At 37.5% G+C, this 16,379-nt stretch overlaps 1 pseudogene; it reads right to left on the bottom strand.

Moving 5' to 3' along the window:
• Positions 1-5,736: 5,736 nt before the first annotated feature.
• The window catches only part of LOC128598358 (U2 small nuclear ribonucleoprotein auxiliary factor 35 kDa subunit-related protein 2-like), a 48,936-nt pseudogene continuing 38,293 nt past the window's right edge, over positions 5,737-16,379 (bottom strand).

Genomic DNA, 16,379 nt, shown 5'->3' with positions numbered 1-16,379 from the left:
TCTATCATGTACTAGGATCAGCTCCTCTTCTTTGCACTCAAAGATCTTTTCTCCAGGCTAGACATTTCAGTTCTTTCAACTACTCCTTTACAAAAAGGTGCCATCGAACCTTTCCACCCTCTGATCTATCCACGTCGCCCTTAAAGTTGATGTAAGATTTGTCTGCTGAGGTAAGCAGCTCTGTGATAGTTGGGATGTGGCTATTATTTCCAGTGGTAGAACTCAGTAGTTGACAGAACCAGTGCAAGCAAAAGTCTTTTGGGGGACCATTTGATGAAAAAAAAATACAACTTTTTAGTTACACAGGAAGTTTATGTTTATTGCAGAAAACAATAGGAAATAGAAGCAAAAAAGGGGGGGAGGGAGAAGAAAAGTAATAGAAGAAAAAAATATGATACAGAATTCCACGTTGGCCAAATTGCAATTTTTAGATACAGAATTATCACTGCCAATTAATTCAGACACGTGTATTTATTAGCTTCCGTGCCCAGAAGCTGCAGGACCTCAGCTTTGGGGTTCTCTTCTTCTCTTTCCTGAGATTTCTACATTTGTGAGTGGTGCCTCCCTTTGCCCTTTCTCAACCATCAGCTGCCGCTGTGCTCTTCTGCTACCTTTGGTCAGTTAAGGTAAGAGCCTCCTCCCAGATGGAGGCTGCTGCCTCTGTCTCCACCAACCTGCTGCTCAGAGCTCATTAGGGCTGCTCGCTCCTGCCCTGGTGTCATTTCCCTGCAGCCCTTGCCGTGGGCCTCTTGGCAAGTGTTCTATCTACATCAGGGTGGCACCACTGCCACTTCCCTGGTGCCTTTTCTCTCCACAGCATATGCTACCTGTGTAGCTATCAGAATCGTCTGGTGATGCTTAAGCCATGAAAAAAATTTGTGGGGAGGAAAAGAGCTGAACTCATGGCCATTGCAAAGGGGTCTTCAGTGACTGATCCGTGACTTCATTTATCAGTTCTAATTAATATCAATTTGAAACCAAAACCACCCTTCTAGAAGAGACTGACCTTGCCTTTTCCTCTGATCACTTTCTTGCCTCAGGTCTTTCCATTTCCTCGACTCTCAGGACAGCTACTAAAGGCATTGGCTTTGGAGGCCACCTTGAGATTTCTGTCTCACTCCCTGAAGGGGAATAGGAGTATGTACCTTGTTGGAGTCTCAGATGACTCTGACTTATCTGGTGGCTGGAGCTGGTCAGAGAGCACCTCAGCATCCTTCGTACTCATTTCCTTAGGAACCTCTAGATTATCCTCAGTCCACTCCACCCTATCGTTAGAACTTAGGAGCATCATAAGAATCTGAAAGTCCCCTTTAGAAGGGCAAAGACAGACAGGAATTCTGTCTAATATTACAAAATACCTGAGACAGAGTAACTTATAAAGAATAGAGATTTATTTCTCACAGTCTGAGGCTGGAAAGTCCAAGATTGAGTGTTCCACATCTGGTGATGGTTTTCCTGCTGTGCCGTCCATGGCAGAAGGGAGGAGGGGAAGAGAACAAATGAGAGGAATGTAAAGGGGGCCAGATTCATTCTTTTATCAGGAAACATCCCTGAGATAACTAACTGCATTAATGACATTAATTCATTCATAATGGCAAAGTCCTCGTGATCCAATCAATACTTAAAGGTCTCATTTCTTTTCTTTTTTTGTTGAGACAGAGCCTCAAGCTGTCGCCCTGGATACAGTGCCGTGGCACCATAGCTCACAGCAACCTCCAATTCCTGGGCTCAAGCAATTCTCCTGCCTCCCCCGCCTCCCAAGTAGCTGGGACTACAGGAGCCCGCCACAAAGCCCGGCTATTTTTTGGTTGCAGCCGTCATTGTTTGGCAGGCCGGGGCTGGATTCGAACCTGCCAGCTTAGGTGTATGTGGCTGGTGCCTTAGCTGCTTGAGCCACAGGTGCCGAGCCAAAGGTCTCATTTCTTAATATTGTTATACTGGGGTTGACGTTTCCCAACACATGAACTTTGGGGGACACAGTCAAACCACCCCAGAGCTAAAGAAAAGAAAAAGATAGGGCTGTATTTAGAGGCTCAAATAGTGGTTTTGGGACGTGGATTTGCTCTGTCAGTCTGAGCTCTCCTTCTCTGTTAGTTTCATGTTTCATACCCCATCATACCAAAGAAAGATAGCTGCTGTATGGGTTAAGTTGGCTGCCTTTCATTTTTATTATCTATGTATGTATGTATTTACGTATTGAGCCTCCTTCTTTTTAGTTTCGAATTTGGGGAGAAATAACATCTCTCTTCTAGACTCAGAAAGTTACTATTAGGTTCAAATCAGTACAATGACAATTCCTGAACCAATCATTTTGACCGAGGAATAAAATGTACTCACTGACTTGGGCTGGGGTCACATGCCAACTCTTAGTAATGAAAATGGAGTTGGTCCTAAAAGGAATTAGATAACTTTTTTTAAAAATGGGAAATGAATGCTGTATTGCTCAGACACAACAGCTATCTACAGCCACATGGTACTATCTTGTGATATAGAAGTAAAAACACAAATGAGTAGGATAAAGTCAGAGCATACCTGAAAAAATGTCCCATATGTATACACATGGAATTCTGAGACAACTTGTTACATTCATGCTTTTGTTTTTCAAAGAAAGAGTTCATATTTTTTTTTTTTTTTTTGTAGAGACAGAGTCTCACTGTACCGCCCTCGGGTAGAGTGCCGTGGCGTCACACGGCTCACAGCAACCTCTTAACTCTTGGGCTTACGCGATTCTCTTGCCTCAGCCTCCCGAGCAGCTGGGACTACAGGCGCCTGCCACAACGCCCGGCTATTTTTTTGTTGCAGTTTGGCCGGGGCTGGGTTTGAACCTGCCACCCTCAGCATATGGGGCCGGCGCCCTACTCACTGAGCCACAGGCATAGATACACTCTGTATTATAAGCCTGTGGGTTTTTCCTTTCAGCAATGTATCATGACCATCTTTCCACATGAATATATATATGCATATATATATAATTTTTTGTTTTTATTGAAATCTGTTAAGAGTTGTCACAATTTATTCAAACATATGCTCAACTTATTGTTGAATATTTATTTTTTCAATTTTAAGTGATGATAAATATTTTAGCAATAATGTTTTATAGCCAATACTTAGGAACCTATTTTCATTGACTCCTTAGAATGAACTATTAAAAGCGCCAGTTTGTGATTGAAAGGTATGATTTTCTTAAGGCTCTTGATGCATAATGACAATACAGTGTGTGCACATTGCTCTCTTTCTCTTGCCCCCCCCCATTCATATGACACTATTGGCTTGTACTAAATTTGACATTAGCATTGCTTTTTCCCCATACATAAACTGTTGCCAAACTAGGCCTATTAAATCTTCATTCTAGTACTAAAGTAACTGTAGACTTTAAACCCTTGAGACGTTTTTAAGCTCTTGATTCTTCAGCAAACCATTTTTGTCATCCAATCCATTTCTGTGTTATCTGTAAATTCCATAACTAGGTCTTCAATATCCCTACCCAACTCTCTTATGTGTGCAAAACCAGAACTAGGTCTTGTTGCAGTCTACTCAAGTCTCCTTATATGCTGATATAAAATTATTAGAACTGTAGAATATTTAAATTTTAGAGTAGGAAAAAAAGCTCAGACTAAATGTCCAACTACTTCATTTTTAAAAATAATTATAAAACAGGCCCACATAAATTTAGTAATGCTTACAATATTAGAATGACAAAAGAGCATACTGTTAGTAACATTCAACTTTAATTCCACGATCATATTCTTCCTCATTGTCCAAATATTGTTTTTATAGGATTATATCATTGTAGGATGATTAATCACATATTTCCCTGAACTGAAGGGAAATATGCTAGTGACATTTCCTTGTTAACCTGTCAGCAGATATTAAGTTACTATGGCATACATCATTTTTTAGCATTCTTATGGTTACTGTTCCGTTTATTCATCCAATCTACTTTTCTCTCACTATGCTATGATTATAACTAAAGCTTTTGGGGATATGTACTGTCCTTCCTAGGTTGAAGATTATTCTCCTTTTTGAATACCAGAAACAAGATGAAGTTGGATAAAAACTTTTCATTCATTGAGGAAGCAGAAAACCGTCTCCTGGAGAGATAGAATGACTTTCCTCAGAGTAATGTTGTGTCAGTTGCCTTTCTCTGTCATTTGTGAACGTGACATCATCTTTCCTGTGACTATTTCGCTTTCTTTTTATTTGGGACACATCTTTAAAGTTACTTCTGTTGTCTGGCATTTTTAAGCCTTATCTCACTCAGCGAGGACCTTAATCCTCCGGATGTTACTCATACAAATTCATACTAATCTTTTGGCTTACTCTTAGTCATATGGTCCACGTTCCATGGTTTGTCTATTCCCTTTTAGAAGATTTCTTCCATTGCCTTCATCCTTACAAATTTAGAGCATTTTAAAATGATTACTTGTTAGGATTCATGCCCCTACCCAGGCCATTTTAGATCGCCCCTACTGTCAGAAGGCACATCCCTTCAACATCTTTATATAACATGCTTATTCTCTAAGAATTTGCAATATTGTTTCCCAAACTCAGGCAGAATTTTCCTCCCATGCCTCACTATTACCAAGTTTCATACATTATAGATTTCTCTCCACACTATTGCTATTTCCACAATAAAATTGGATAAAGAATATTCCTTTTTGTGAAAGGACTCACAGCTGTCAGGAAGTTCTTTCCCGTTTCTGATGTTTTTCAGCAATGCCTGTTACTAGGTGTGTAAATCTTTCTAACTCAGCATGTCAGTATTGCACATCTACTTGGGTGCTGACATAGCTACATTTTCAGTCAATCTTATTAGTAATAAAGATTTTTTTTTCTTCTTTTTCTGTTTGCATTCTATCTATCTCGCTCTTCTCTCTTCTAGTTCCTGGAGGGAAAGTGGGTTTTGCTTCTTGAACTGTATCAAAGCCCAGAGCTGGAAACCATGTCTGCAAACACTGACTAACCTCTGGGCCTGTGGTTAAAGCACATTAACCTGTTAGCCTCCCACTGTGAAGTCCCCTAAAAAGGGTTCTTTCTAGGGCTGGATGAGTCTGCCGAAAATGAGACATTCTGTGGCAGTAAACCAAGGAAAGGTGATTCTGTTTAATGAAGAAAAGATAACATGGAGTTAACAAAGGCAATAAAGAGGAAAGAAATAGATGGAAAATAAGAGGTGATATATAAAATGGCAAATACAGAAACCATGCAATTAGTTCCTCAAACAGCTTCAGACGTATTACAGTTTTCACATGTAAAGAGTTTGGTGGTAAAAGTTTTTAAAATGCCAGTTCCTCCGTGGGTCTGTGTATCTCTACTTTAACACTCGGATGCATTGCAAGCATCCCAAAGATTAAGAACTATCGTCTAAGCAGCTTGGAAAGGGATAAGGTCCGACATCTGTAGCCAGGAGATGAGCGTTAGGTAAGAAGTAAGAAGTAAATCTTCTCTGACACCAGTTGAAACAATGAGAAGATAAACACGTGTTTAGTAAATGGTTGAGTGAAAAGGGTAAACAAAGAGAAAGACGGGAAGAACTTGTACTACCCCATGCTGCATGGCAGTTTTACCTACTTTTCATTTAGACATCAATAATTTTCTGTGTGTGTGAGTGCCTGTCTTTGGTTCTTTGCTTTTGTTCTGTGATTGAATTCTCAACGTGACTCTATATTGTAGACATCAATTATTACCCACTTTTGGTCTTGAGGAAACTGAGGCTCCTAGAAATGGAATTACACGTCAGGGTGACACATCAAAGGAGTGCTGGAGCCGGAGCCTGGCTTTGGGGCAATCTTCCTCCAGCTCTCCAGCTTCTTCAGCATCGGGCAGGAGCCAGCCAACTTTTTCTATAAAGGGCAGAGAGTAAAGAAGTTGGGTTTTGTGGACAACTAGTCAACTTCGCCACTGTAGTGTGAAAGCAGCCATATATTACATCTAAATGGATGGCAGGCCTAGTTCCAGGAAAATGAATGTGTGAATACCCAAATTTGAACTTCATGTAATTGTCACCTCACAAAATATTGTTCTGCTTTTGACATTTCTTCAACCATTTAAAAGTGTACAAACCATTCTTACCTTGCGGGTGCTATAAAAACAGTTGGCAAGAAGATGTGGCCCACAAACCACAGTTTGTCAACTCCTGGCTTCAGGCATCGCTTGTCAAACTCACGCCTTTCATTACATCTTTCCAAATGTAGGAACTGAGATTACCCAATCTGTGGGAAAGCAAAGCCTTACAGTGTGAAGTAAAGTCTTAAATGATTACTGATATATGGAGGAAAAACACGTCTTCGGGTTAGCTTTAATTTTTTATTCTTTGCTCTTAGACCAGAAAAGGGAAAAGTAGACTATAATGGGAACAATGCTGAGTATCATCTATTTTTCTTTCCAGATTCATTTTCCATGCTGTTCTGAGGCTGTGGAGCAGGTTCTTCCGCTTTTAGTTGGAGTTGACTAGTGGGGAACAGCAGGATGGGGTGTGAGGAAGGGAGAGGGGGCAGCTAGGGATTTCCTTGGTCTACTTCTGCCCTGAAAGGTCCCTGCAGGTTCACCCAGTTTTCCTTTGCCCTTGTAGTCTGGGGCTGTACTGTTTATTAGTCATGAGGTCTTGCACTGTTCCTCATGTTGTGTCCCATCGTTCTCAGATCTGTATGCAGAGTTCTTTTCTTACTATCTTCCATATTACATGATATGAATGTGTTATCTGGTTCCCATTAGGACCTTCTGATACAGAGGGCTGGGGTAGGGTTTAGTAATATCTGTTTATGAGGCTTCTCCAGGTTATCTCACTCTCAGCAGGAAAAAAAAAATTCTCTCCTGTGTATCCACATTATACACTATATATGCAGGGTATACACAAAGTTTGTGAGCAATTTAAAACAGACAAGTATATTATTCTGTTAAAAGTGTAATATGCAAGTCATGTTTGACTTCTGCAACCTCAAGAGGTAGTCAAACGTGACTTGTATTTACCTTTTCTTTTCGGTATATATTGAGCATTACACTTTTAATAGAGTTTTTTTCCTTTCTTAAAATATGTATTTATTTTGGCACTCTGTATGTGTGTGTATAAAATATTTATATATTTTTTGTTTGTTTGTTTGTTTTTTGAGACAGAGACTTGCTGTGTCACCTGGGCTAAAGTGCAGTTGTGGTGTCATAGCTTACTGTAGCCTCAAATTCCTGGTCTCAGGTGGTCTTCCTGCCTTAGCCTCCCAAGTAGACAGGACTACAGGGACACACCACCACACCTGGCTAAACACCTGGCTAAATCTTATTTTATTTTATTTTTAGTAGAGACAGGGTCTTACATGTGCTCAGGCTGGTCTCAAACCCCTGACCTCAAGTGATTCTCTCATCTGGCCTCCTGGAGTGCACTATTTTAACAGCTTTACTTATATACAATAAACTGTGCACATTTAAACTACACATTTTGATACGTTTTGATATAGGTATATACCCTTGAAAACATGGCAATAACCAAGATAATGAACGTATTTTTCATCACCCCTGGAACTTTCCTCATGCCCCTTAGCAATCCTTTCCAGCTGCCTTCCCTGCCCCTTGTTCCCGTTCCTAAGCTACTGCTAGTCTTTCTGTCACTCATTGAACCAGTGAGTGTTGACTGCCTGCATGTGAAGTCACATCTGTCTGCCTCATTTGTCATTGCAACCCCCTAGAATGTAGCGTAATCTCTCTCATACAGAAGGAACTTGATTAGAGAAGGAGGAAGAGAGAGGAAAAGTGGGAAGCCAGGGAGCCTCCATTCAGAGGTCTATTTTCGTTTTGGCAATAAAACGTCTTAAATTCCTTCTGTGGACAGTGTTGAATCAATTGCTCACAGTTGATGACTGTCAGTAAGCCTGACCTTCAGTCAGAAAATGAAGATGCTCTTTTGTAAGGACTTTAATGTCCTGCATTCTCCTCATCCCCTGTGTCTGTAGACTTCTGAAATCTACCTTCATCTATTACAGTTATAAATGATGCATTCAATACCGACTTCTCACTGTCAAAGTTGGCAGTGGGGAGAGGAGAAGAGATTCCTGAGGAGGAGTGATGAGGTTAGACAGTGTGGAATTTTAGAGCCAGAGCAGGAAGAGACTTATATGTGGAGTTGGAAGGACTATGAAGGCTCTAATGAATGTTAACTAGTTTGATTCCCTCCCAGTAGGTTTCTGAACTACAAGAGCTGGCTAGATTCTTCAGAAAGAACATGCCTTGAGGAGAAACCAGCTTTGCTTCAGGTAACAGTGAGTATGAAGAATTGATTTGGGTAATGGGGTGAAAACCCTGTAATAGAATCCTCTTATCTCTGGATCTATGGTTTCTGTAGCTCTCAGCCCAAATGAGTTTGGTGTAGCCTGGAAAAGTCCATATTCTCTTTTCTCATGGATTTTTTAACACATTTTGGAACCCTGGGTTTATTCTGGGATAGAGAGACACAAGGCAGCCCTTAATAGGATTTTTAAAAGTTAAAACATTCCAATAGGCTCTGCAAATGCTCCATGGTCTCTTGAGGTCAGGACAGAGTTGATGCTAATTATTTTCACTTTCATGTCACCGAGTTTCATAGAGAAACCCAGGCTGACTGGGACAGCTGCCAGTTTATTCCCAAAGAACCCTGATGTTGAATAAGTATTTGTCACTGAATGCCAGGTTATAAATTTTCAACAATACTGTCCCCATTTTTTAAAGTAATTGCACTGATATCATAATTTATCCAAGGATTAAACTTAGAAGTTGGTCTCAACTACCATACCTGTATAACCGGTTGTAAAGTTCACTTCTATTGCTATTTTAGTAAGAGTTTGTTTTGTTTCGTTTTGTTTGTAAAATCAGAAACGGATATTGCATTTTCTTCTAAATCTATTTTTATTTTTTTGAGTTTTTGAGACAGAGTCTCACTCCTTCACCTTGGCTAGAGTGTCCTGGTATCATCATAGATCACTGCAACCTCAAAAGCATGGGTTCAAGTGATTCTCCTGCTTCAGCTTCCTAAGTAGTTGGAACTTACAGACAAATGCCACCATACCAGACTATTTTTTTCTTTTTCTTTACTTTACTTTTTTCTTTTCTTCCTTTTCTCTTTCTTTTTTTGAGACAGAATCTAGTCTTGCTGCTTGGGACGGAGCACAGGGGTGTGAGCATAGTTCACTGCAAACTCACATTCCCAGGCTCAAGTGATCCTCCTACTACAGCCTCCCAACTAGCTGGGACAACAGGAGTACACCACCTCTCCTGGCTATTTTTCTATTTTTAGTAGAGACAAGGTTTATTCACTCTAGGCCAGGCTGCTTTCCAACTCCTGAGCTCAAGTAATCTTCCTCTTTGGCCTCCCAGAGTGCTAGGATTGCAGGTAGGTGTGAGCCATCGTGCTTGGCCTCTTCTGAGTCTATTGAAATGATCATTAAATGCATTAATGTAGACATGATCTACCTCTTTATGATTTAATAAATAAATAAAAGATGATAATTTTTTTCCTGTTTTCAAAGCAATTTTGGAGCTCTTTTTCGGGAATGGCCATCAGTGCTGTCATTGTATGAGGTCTGACAATTAAGTTTGTGAACTCATGCTAGAAAAAGTGCTTTGCAGGGTTGATTAGGCACTGGTGTCAGAGGATAGCTTCCCAAGGGGAGTACTTTGAAGATGCCCATACAGACATTCAGCAATGAGGTAGGCAGCACTTTTCCTAGGATGAGTTCATGAACTTAATTGTCTTACCTTGTATTCTCCCACTCAGTCCGTTGTCTCTTTACTTTTTTGAATGTTTCCTTTGCTGTACAGAGAGGCTTTTTAACTTGATACAATCCTATTTGTCTATTTTTGCTTTGGTTGCCTATACTTTTGAGGTCTTACTGAAAAACGTTTGGCCCAGACTAATTTCCTAGAACATTTCCCTGATGTTTTCTTCTAGTGGTTTTATAATTTCAGACCCTAGATTTAGTTAAAATCTATTTTAACTTCATTTTTTTGTGTATACTGAGAGATAGTGCTATAGGTTCATTTTTTTTATGTTGTTATCCTCTTTACTCAGCATCATTTATTAAAGAAGCTTTTCTATTTTATGTTTTTCATACTTTTGTGAAAATGAGCTAGCTATAAATTCATTGATTTATATCTTGGTTTGCAATTTTGCCCCATTGGTCTATTCGTATGTCTTTATGCCAGAACCATGATGATTCGGTTACTATAGCTTCTTAATATATTTTGAAGTCAGGTAGAATAATGTCTTGAGTTTTATTTTATTAATATTTTGCTCAAATTGTTTTGGCTATTTAGGGTCTTTGTGGTTTCATATCAATTTTAGGATATTTTTATATTTCTGTGAAGAATGTTGTTGATATTTTAACAGGCAATGCATTGAATTTGTAAGTTGTTTTGAGTGGTATTATCATTTTAAAAATATTATTTTTCCAAACCATGAGCATGAAATATCTTTTGCTTTTTGGTGTGATCTTCATTTCTTTTTATCAGTATTTTATGGTTTTACTTATATAGATCTCTCATTTCTTTGGTTAAATTGATTCCTCAGTACTTTATATTCTTTTTTTTTTTTTTTTTTTTTTTTTGTAGTTTTTGGCCTGGGCTGGGTTTGAACCCACCACCTCTGGCAGATGGGGCCAGCGCCCTACTCCTTTGAGCCATAGGCACTGCCCCTTGGTACTTTATATTTATTATAAATGTCCTTTGTTTCCTGATTTCATTTTCAGGTTATTCACTGTTGGCATATATGAACACTACTGATTTTTGTATATTGATTTGTATCCTGCAACTTTACTGAATTCATTTAAAAGTTTTCTGGGAAAGTCTTTAGAATTTTTTAAAAGTACAATGTCATTATCATCTGTGAATAAGGTTAATTTGCCTTCTTCCTTTCCACTTTGGATGCTCCTTATTTCCCTCTCTTGACTAATTTCTTTGGCCAGTATCCCAACATTATGGTGATTAAAAGTGGCAAAAATGTGCATCCTTGTCTTGTTCTGGGAGAGGCATTCAATATCTCCCCATTCAATACAATGTTAGCAGTGGATTTGTCAGATTTTACCTATATTATTTTGAGGTATTTTTTCTATACCTATCTTGATGAAGGTTTTACCATAAAAGGATATTGAATTTTGACAGCTACTGAAAAAATCATGTGGGTTTTTTTTTGTCATTTGCTCTGGTAATTTAATATATCACATTTATTTATTTGTATATATTGAAGCATCTTTGCATCCCTAGGATGAATCCCACTTGGTCATAGTGAATAACTTTTTAATGTGTTGTTGAAGTCAGTTTGTTAGCGTTTTGTTGGGGATTTTTATGCTAGTGTTTATCAGTCATATTGAACATAGTTTCTTTTTCGTCATTGTTATGTTCTTGCCTGGTTTCGATATCGGGGATTTGCTGGCCTCATAAAATGTGATTGGAAGTAGTTCCTTCCTCTTTAATTTTTTTGAACAGTTCGAATAGACGTGGTGTATTTAAATGTTTGGTAGAATTCATCAGTGAAACCACCAGGTGTTGGACTTTTTTGAAGGGAGATTTTCTTTTATAGCTCCAGTCTCATTACTCATTGATTTGTTGAGGTTTTTTATTTCCTCATGGGTCAGTCTTGATAGGTTGTATGTTTACAGGAATTTGTCCAATTCTTCTAGATTTTCTGATTTTTTTGCGAATAGTTGTTCATAATGTTCCATAATACTACTTTTTATTTCTCTGTTCTTACTTGTTATGACTCCTTTTTTTTTCTAATTTTATGTTTCTTCTTTCTTTTTGTTGCTAAATTAGTCTAGCTAAAGGTTTGTTGATTTTCTTTACCTTTTCAAAAAACCAAATTTTCCTTTTATTGTTTATATGTCAATTTCATTTATTTCTTCTTTGGCTTGTGTTATTTCTTTCTTTCTACTAATCAACAGTTTGATTTTTTCCTGCTTTTTTTGTTCCTTGGAATGCATCGTTAGGTTGTGATTTTGAAGTCTCTCTACTTTTTGATATAGGTGTTTATTGCTATAAATGTACTTCTTTGTACTACTTTTATCGTATCTCACAAATAATGGAATGTTTATTTCTATTTTCATTTGTTTCAAAAATTTTTTTTTACTTTCAATCTTAGTTGTTTTCTTTCCTTTGTCATTTAGAAGCATATAGTTCAATTTCCATGTGTTTGTGTAGTTTTCAAGGTTCATCTTGGTTTTGACTTGTAGTTTTATTCCACTGTGGCCAGAAAAAGATATTTGATGTATTTTTTTCTTTTTTGAATTTGTTCAGACTTGCTTTGAAGACCAAGATATGGTCTATTCTGAAGAATGGTCCATGTGATGATGAAAAAAAAATATGTATTCTGCAGCAATTGGATAAAATGTTCTATAACTATCAGTTAGGCTTCTTTGGCTTAGTGTGTGGTTTATCTCTAATATTTCCTTGTTGATTTTCTGTCTGGATAATCTGTCCACTACTGGGATGGGGTGTTGATGCTCCCTTTACATCTATAATTATTTGCTTTATATTCTTAGAAGGTATGGTGTTGGGGGTATAAATATTTATAAGTGTTATATTCTTTTGCTGAATTGGCTCCCTTATCATTATATAGTGACCTTCTTGGTCAATTTTACAGTCTTTGATTTGCATTTTATCTGACATAAGTATAGTGACATATGCTGTTTTTTCCAGTTGCATGGAATATTTTTTCTGTCTCATTGACTTTCAGAATTCATGTGTCCTTCTAGGAGAAACAGGTATCTTGTAGGAAATGTAGTGGTATCTTTTTTCCTTTATCCATTCAACCACCATATGCCTTTTCATTGAAGAAATGAGTAAATTTACATTCAATGTTATTATTGATAAATAAGAATTTACTACAGCAATTTTATTGCTTATTTCCAGATTGCTTTTTAACTCCTGTCTTCCTTTATTTCCTTCTTTCTGTTTTCCTTTGTGGTTAAGTACTTTTCTCTGGTAGTATATTTTCATTTGTTGCTTTTTATTTTTAGTGAATATATTATAGGCTTTGCATTGTGGTTATTATAAGGCTTGTACAAATTTTATAGATATAAAAAGTTTTTTTTTTTTTTTTCTTTTTTTTTGTAGAGACAGAGTCTCACTGTACCATCCTTGGTAGAGTGCCGTGGCGTCACATGGCTCACAGCAACCTCTAACTCCTGGGCTTACGCGATTCTCTTGCCTCAGCCTCCCGAGCAGCTGAGACTACGGGTGCCCGCCACAACGCCCGGCTATTTTTTTGTTGCAGTTTGGCCGGGGCTGGGTTTGAACCCGCCACCCTCGGCATATGGGGCCGGCGCCCTACTCACTGAGCCACAGGCGCAGCCCGATATAAAAAGTTTTAAAGAGATATTTTATCTCAAATGACAAAGGAATTAAAACAAAGAAAAACATTTTACAAAACCTCTTTACATTTTAACTCCATCCCTTCCACATTTGACTTAGAGTATATTAATTTATGTATTTTATATTGCCTATCTTTTAACAGGTTGTTTTAGCTGTTATTGTTTTTGATTGATTTGTCTTGGGGCCTGATGTTAGAGTTCTGAGTAAATTGTACAGCACTATTGCAACACTGGCCTACTCCATGTTTGTCCATGTACTTAATTTTGTCGTAATTGTTTTCTTAATTGCTTGTTTTTTCTTTCAAATTGAAGAAATGCCTTTAGAAGTTCTTGTAAGATGGGTCTGGTCATGGTGATTTTGTCAGCTTTTGATTGTCTGTGAAAGATTTTATGTGTCCTTCATATTTTAAGAGGTTTTCTAAATATGGTCTCCTTAGATGGTAGTTTTTTCTTTTAGCACTTTGAAAATGTTTTCCCACTCTCTCCTGGCCTGGATGGTGAGAAATCCAGACAAATTGGAGCTTCTTCATAGATTATTTTCTTCTATTCTCTTGTTGCTTTTCGGATCCTCTCTTTTTTTCTTGACCTTTGAAAGTGTGATTATGATGGGCTTTGGAGTAGACTTATTTGGAAAAAATCTCTTTTGTGTTCTCTGACCTTCCTGTACCTGGATATGTGTCTCTTTCTCAAGTTTTAGAAAGTATTCTGTTACTATTCCTGTGACTGTACTTTCTACCTCTTGTTCTTGCTCAATTGCCTCTTAAACACCAGTAAGTCTTAGGTTAGCTCTGTAGAAGTAATTTCCTATATCTTATAAATGATCTGCATTCCTTTTCATTATGGTTTCTTTTTTCTCCTCTGTGCATTTTAAATTACACAGCTGTCTTCAAGCTCATTGATTCTTTCCTCTGCTTGGTCCATTTTGCTCTTGAGAGTCTCTAATGAATTTATCAGTTTAGCAAATGTATTTCCACTCTGATATTTCTGGGATTTTAAGAAATTATGTCAATCTCTTTGTTAAATTTCTTTGATAAATTCCCGACTTATTTGCCTATGTTATCTTGAAGATGAGTACGTTTCTATAAAATGGCTCTTTTGAATTCTTTTTCAGAGAGTTTACATAGCACCATCTCATTAGATTCTGTCACTGGTTCCTTGACACTGGTTCCTTGATTGTCCCTTTGAGGAAGTCATATTTTTTTGTTTGCTATTGTTTCTTATGGATGTACATTATGTCTTTGCACTGAAGGACTGGTTATTTATTACAGTCTTCTATGTCTGATTTGTTTTGGTTTTTATAGGATGTGTTTGCTTAAAGATTTTAAAACATTTGCCTGTTGATTTCTTTCTTTCTTTTACTGCTAGGTTGCTGCCTCTTTATCAGCACTAGATGGCATCTGAATCCCAAATTTGCGTAGGTTTATGTAAGAAATTATACTTCTGCCCATCCTGCAATAGGGACGCTCAAAAGGAGATATCTCAGTTGTATGGTAAAGCTGGCTAGTTTCATGCCCAGGGGACCTGTGGGACAAACCTCCTACATCTCTCATGATGCTGCTGAATAGCCACTCTGATTTAATGTCTCCTTGGGAGGAGTAACAGAGTTTCCAGAGCTAAAGTTGGTAATCCTCCTTCCTCTTTTGTCTTTTGCTGTTCTCAGAAATATTTTTCCCTTCAGACTTTTCTCTGATGCTTCCTACAGATTAAGGCTGGAACATGTCTCCTGTTAGGTAGCCCAAAGTAATGAGGAATCTAGTCATCCACTTTGTTTCATTTTTTCTAGTGAAGAAGCCGTTAATTTAGGGAACTTTTGTATGTATTTGGTCCCGGGCAGTTTGGGAGGATAAGAGCTTTGAATATGGGAGTCTGATTCTCCTAATATGTTCTTTTTTTATATCTCTGTGGCCTCAGGAACTATCTCCTTTTTATATTTTAGTTTTGAGATATGTTTACTGATAGTCTAAGCTCTGCATATGTTTTTGGTTTGCTGGAGGGAAAGGGAGTAAAGCCAGCTTGCTTCTATGCCACCATTTTGGGCTTTTGTAATTTTTTTACCTAGAAAAACTTAGAGAGATATTCATAAAAAGTTTTATTTGATGTCCTTATATATTATAAAAACATTATAAAATTATCTACTTCCTACCTCCTCACTCTTATTAACAGATCAAGTAAACTTGATATTAGCTAGTGGTACTCTTTAAATTGTATTTGCATTTTTAAAGGAAGTATACTTCAATCTCTGTTTGACATATTTATACATAGTACAATAAAATGTAGTCTAAAAATAATCCTGTTAAAGGTGAGAAAGTATTTTGGGACCAGAAGACCACTGGGAGATTGAACACCCTTATAGGCAGTTAACTCACTTCAGATCCTTATATTTTCAATATTTTTCCTTGCTTCATCATAAATTTACTATCTAAAGGTTCCAAATTACCCTTTCTAAGTTCTAAGGGCAGTAGTCCACCAAAGAAATGAAAAAGTGTATAGGGAGTGGTGGCTTTCTTTATGTCATTTTTGTCTTTCAATTATAAGCCCATACACTAAACCAGATGTCAAGGCTAGCCTTGCTGAATTATGAAAAGATTCTTACAGGTAAGACCAATGTAGGAATGCCCTGTGGCTTAATTTATTTTGATTTAGTTGCAAAAGTACTATAAAAGAGCATTGTTCTAACTGCTTTCAGTAATTCCAAACAAACACAAGCCATAATTTCAATCTTAGACATTTGTAGCTTATCATAATTTAAAAAAAAAAAAAAACTCAGTACAACTTCTTGAGGACCCTAGAAAGAAGTGTCAAATGAAGTAATATTTGTGTCATTCCTTCACCTCTACCACCCACTCATCCAATCCAGGCACATACCATTTTGCTTTCTCCAAAGATGAAAGAGAAATCAAACATTAGATACTTATACAACAACTTCATTTGGAAATATGTGGCATAAGTCACAAAAGGAGTCAAAAATAAATCTGAGTTTTGTGTGTTTTGAGAGGAAAATCTTTAGAATGTCAAGGATATCAATCAATGTAATGTAATGATAGCTGGCAAATA

Source organism: Nycticebus coucang, chromosome 11 (assembly GCF_027406575.1).
Source record: "Nycticebus coucang isolate mNycCou1 chromosome 11, mNycCou1.pri, whole genome shotgun sequence".
Classification (NCBI taxonomy): Eukaryota; Metazoa; Chordata; class Mammalia; order Primates; family Lorisidae; genus Nycticebus; species Nycticebus coucang.
The sequence above is the reverse complement of the archived record's forward strand: the minus strand, read 5'-3'. Positions and strand labels throughout refer to the sequence as shown.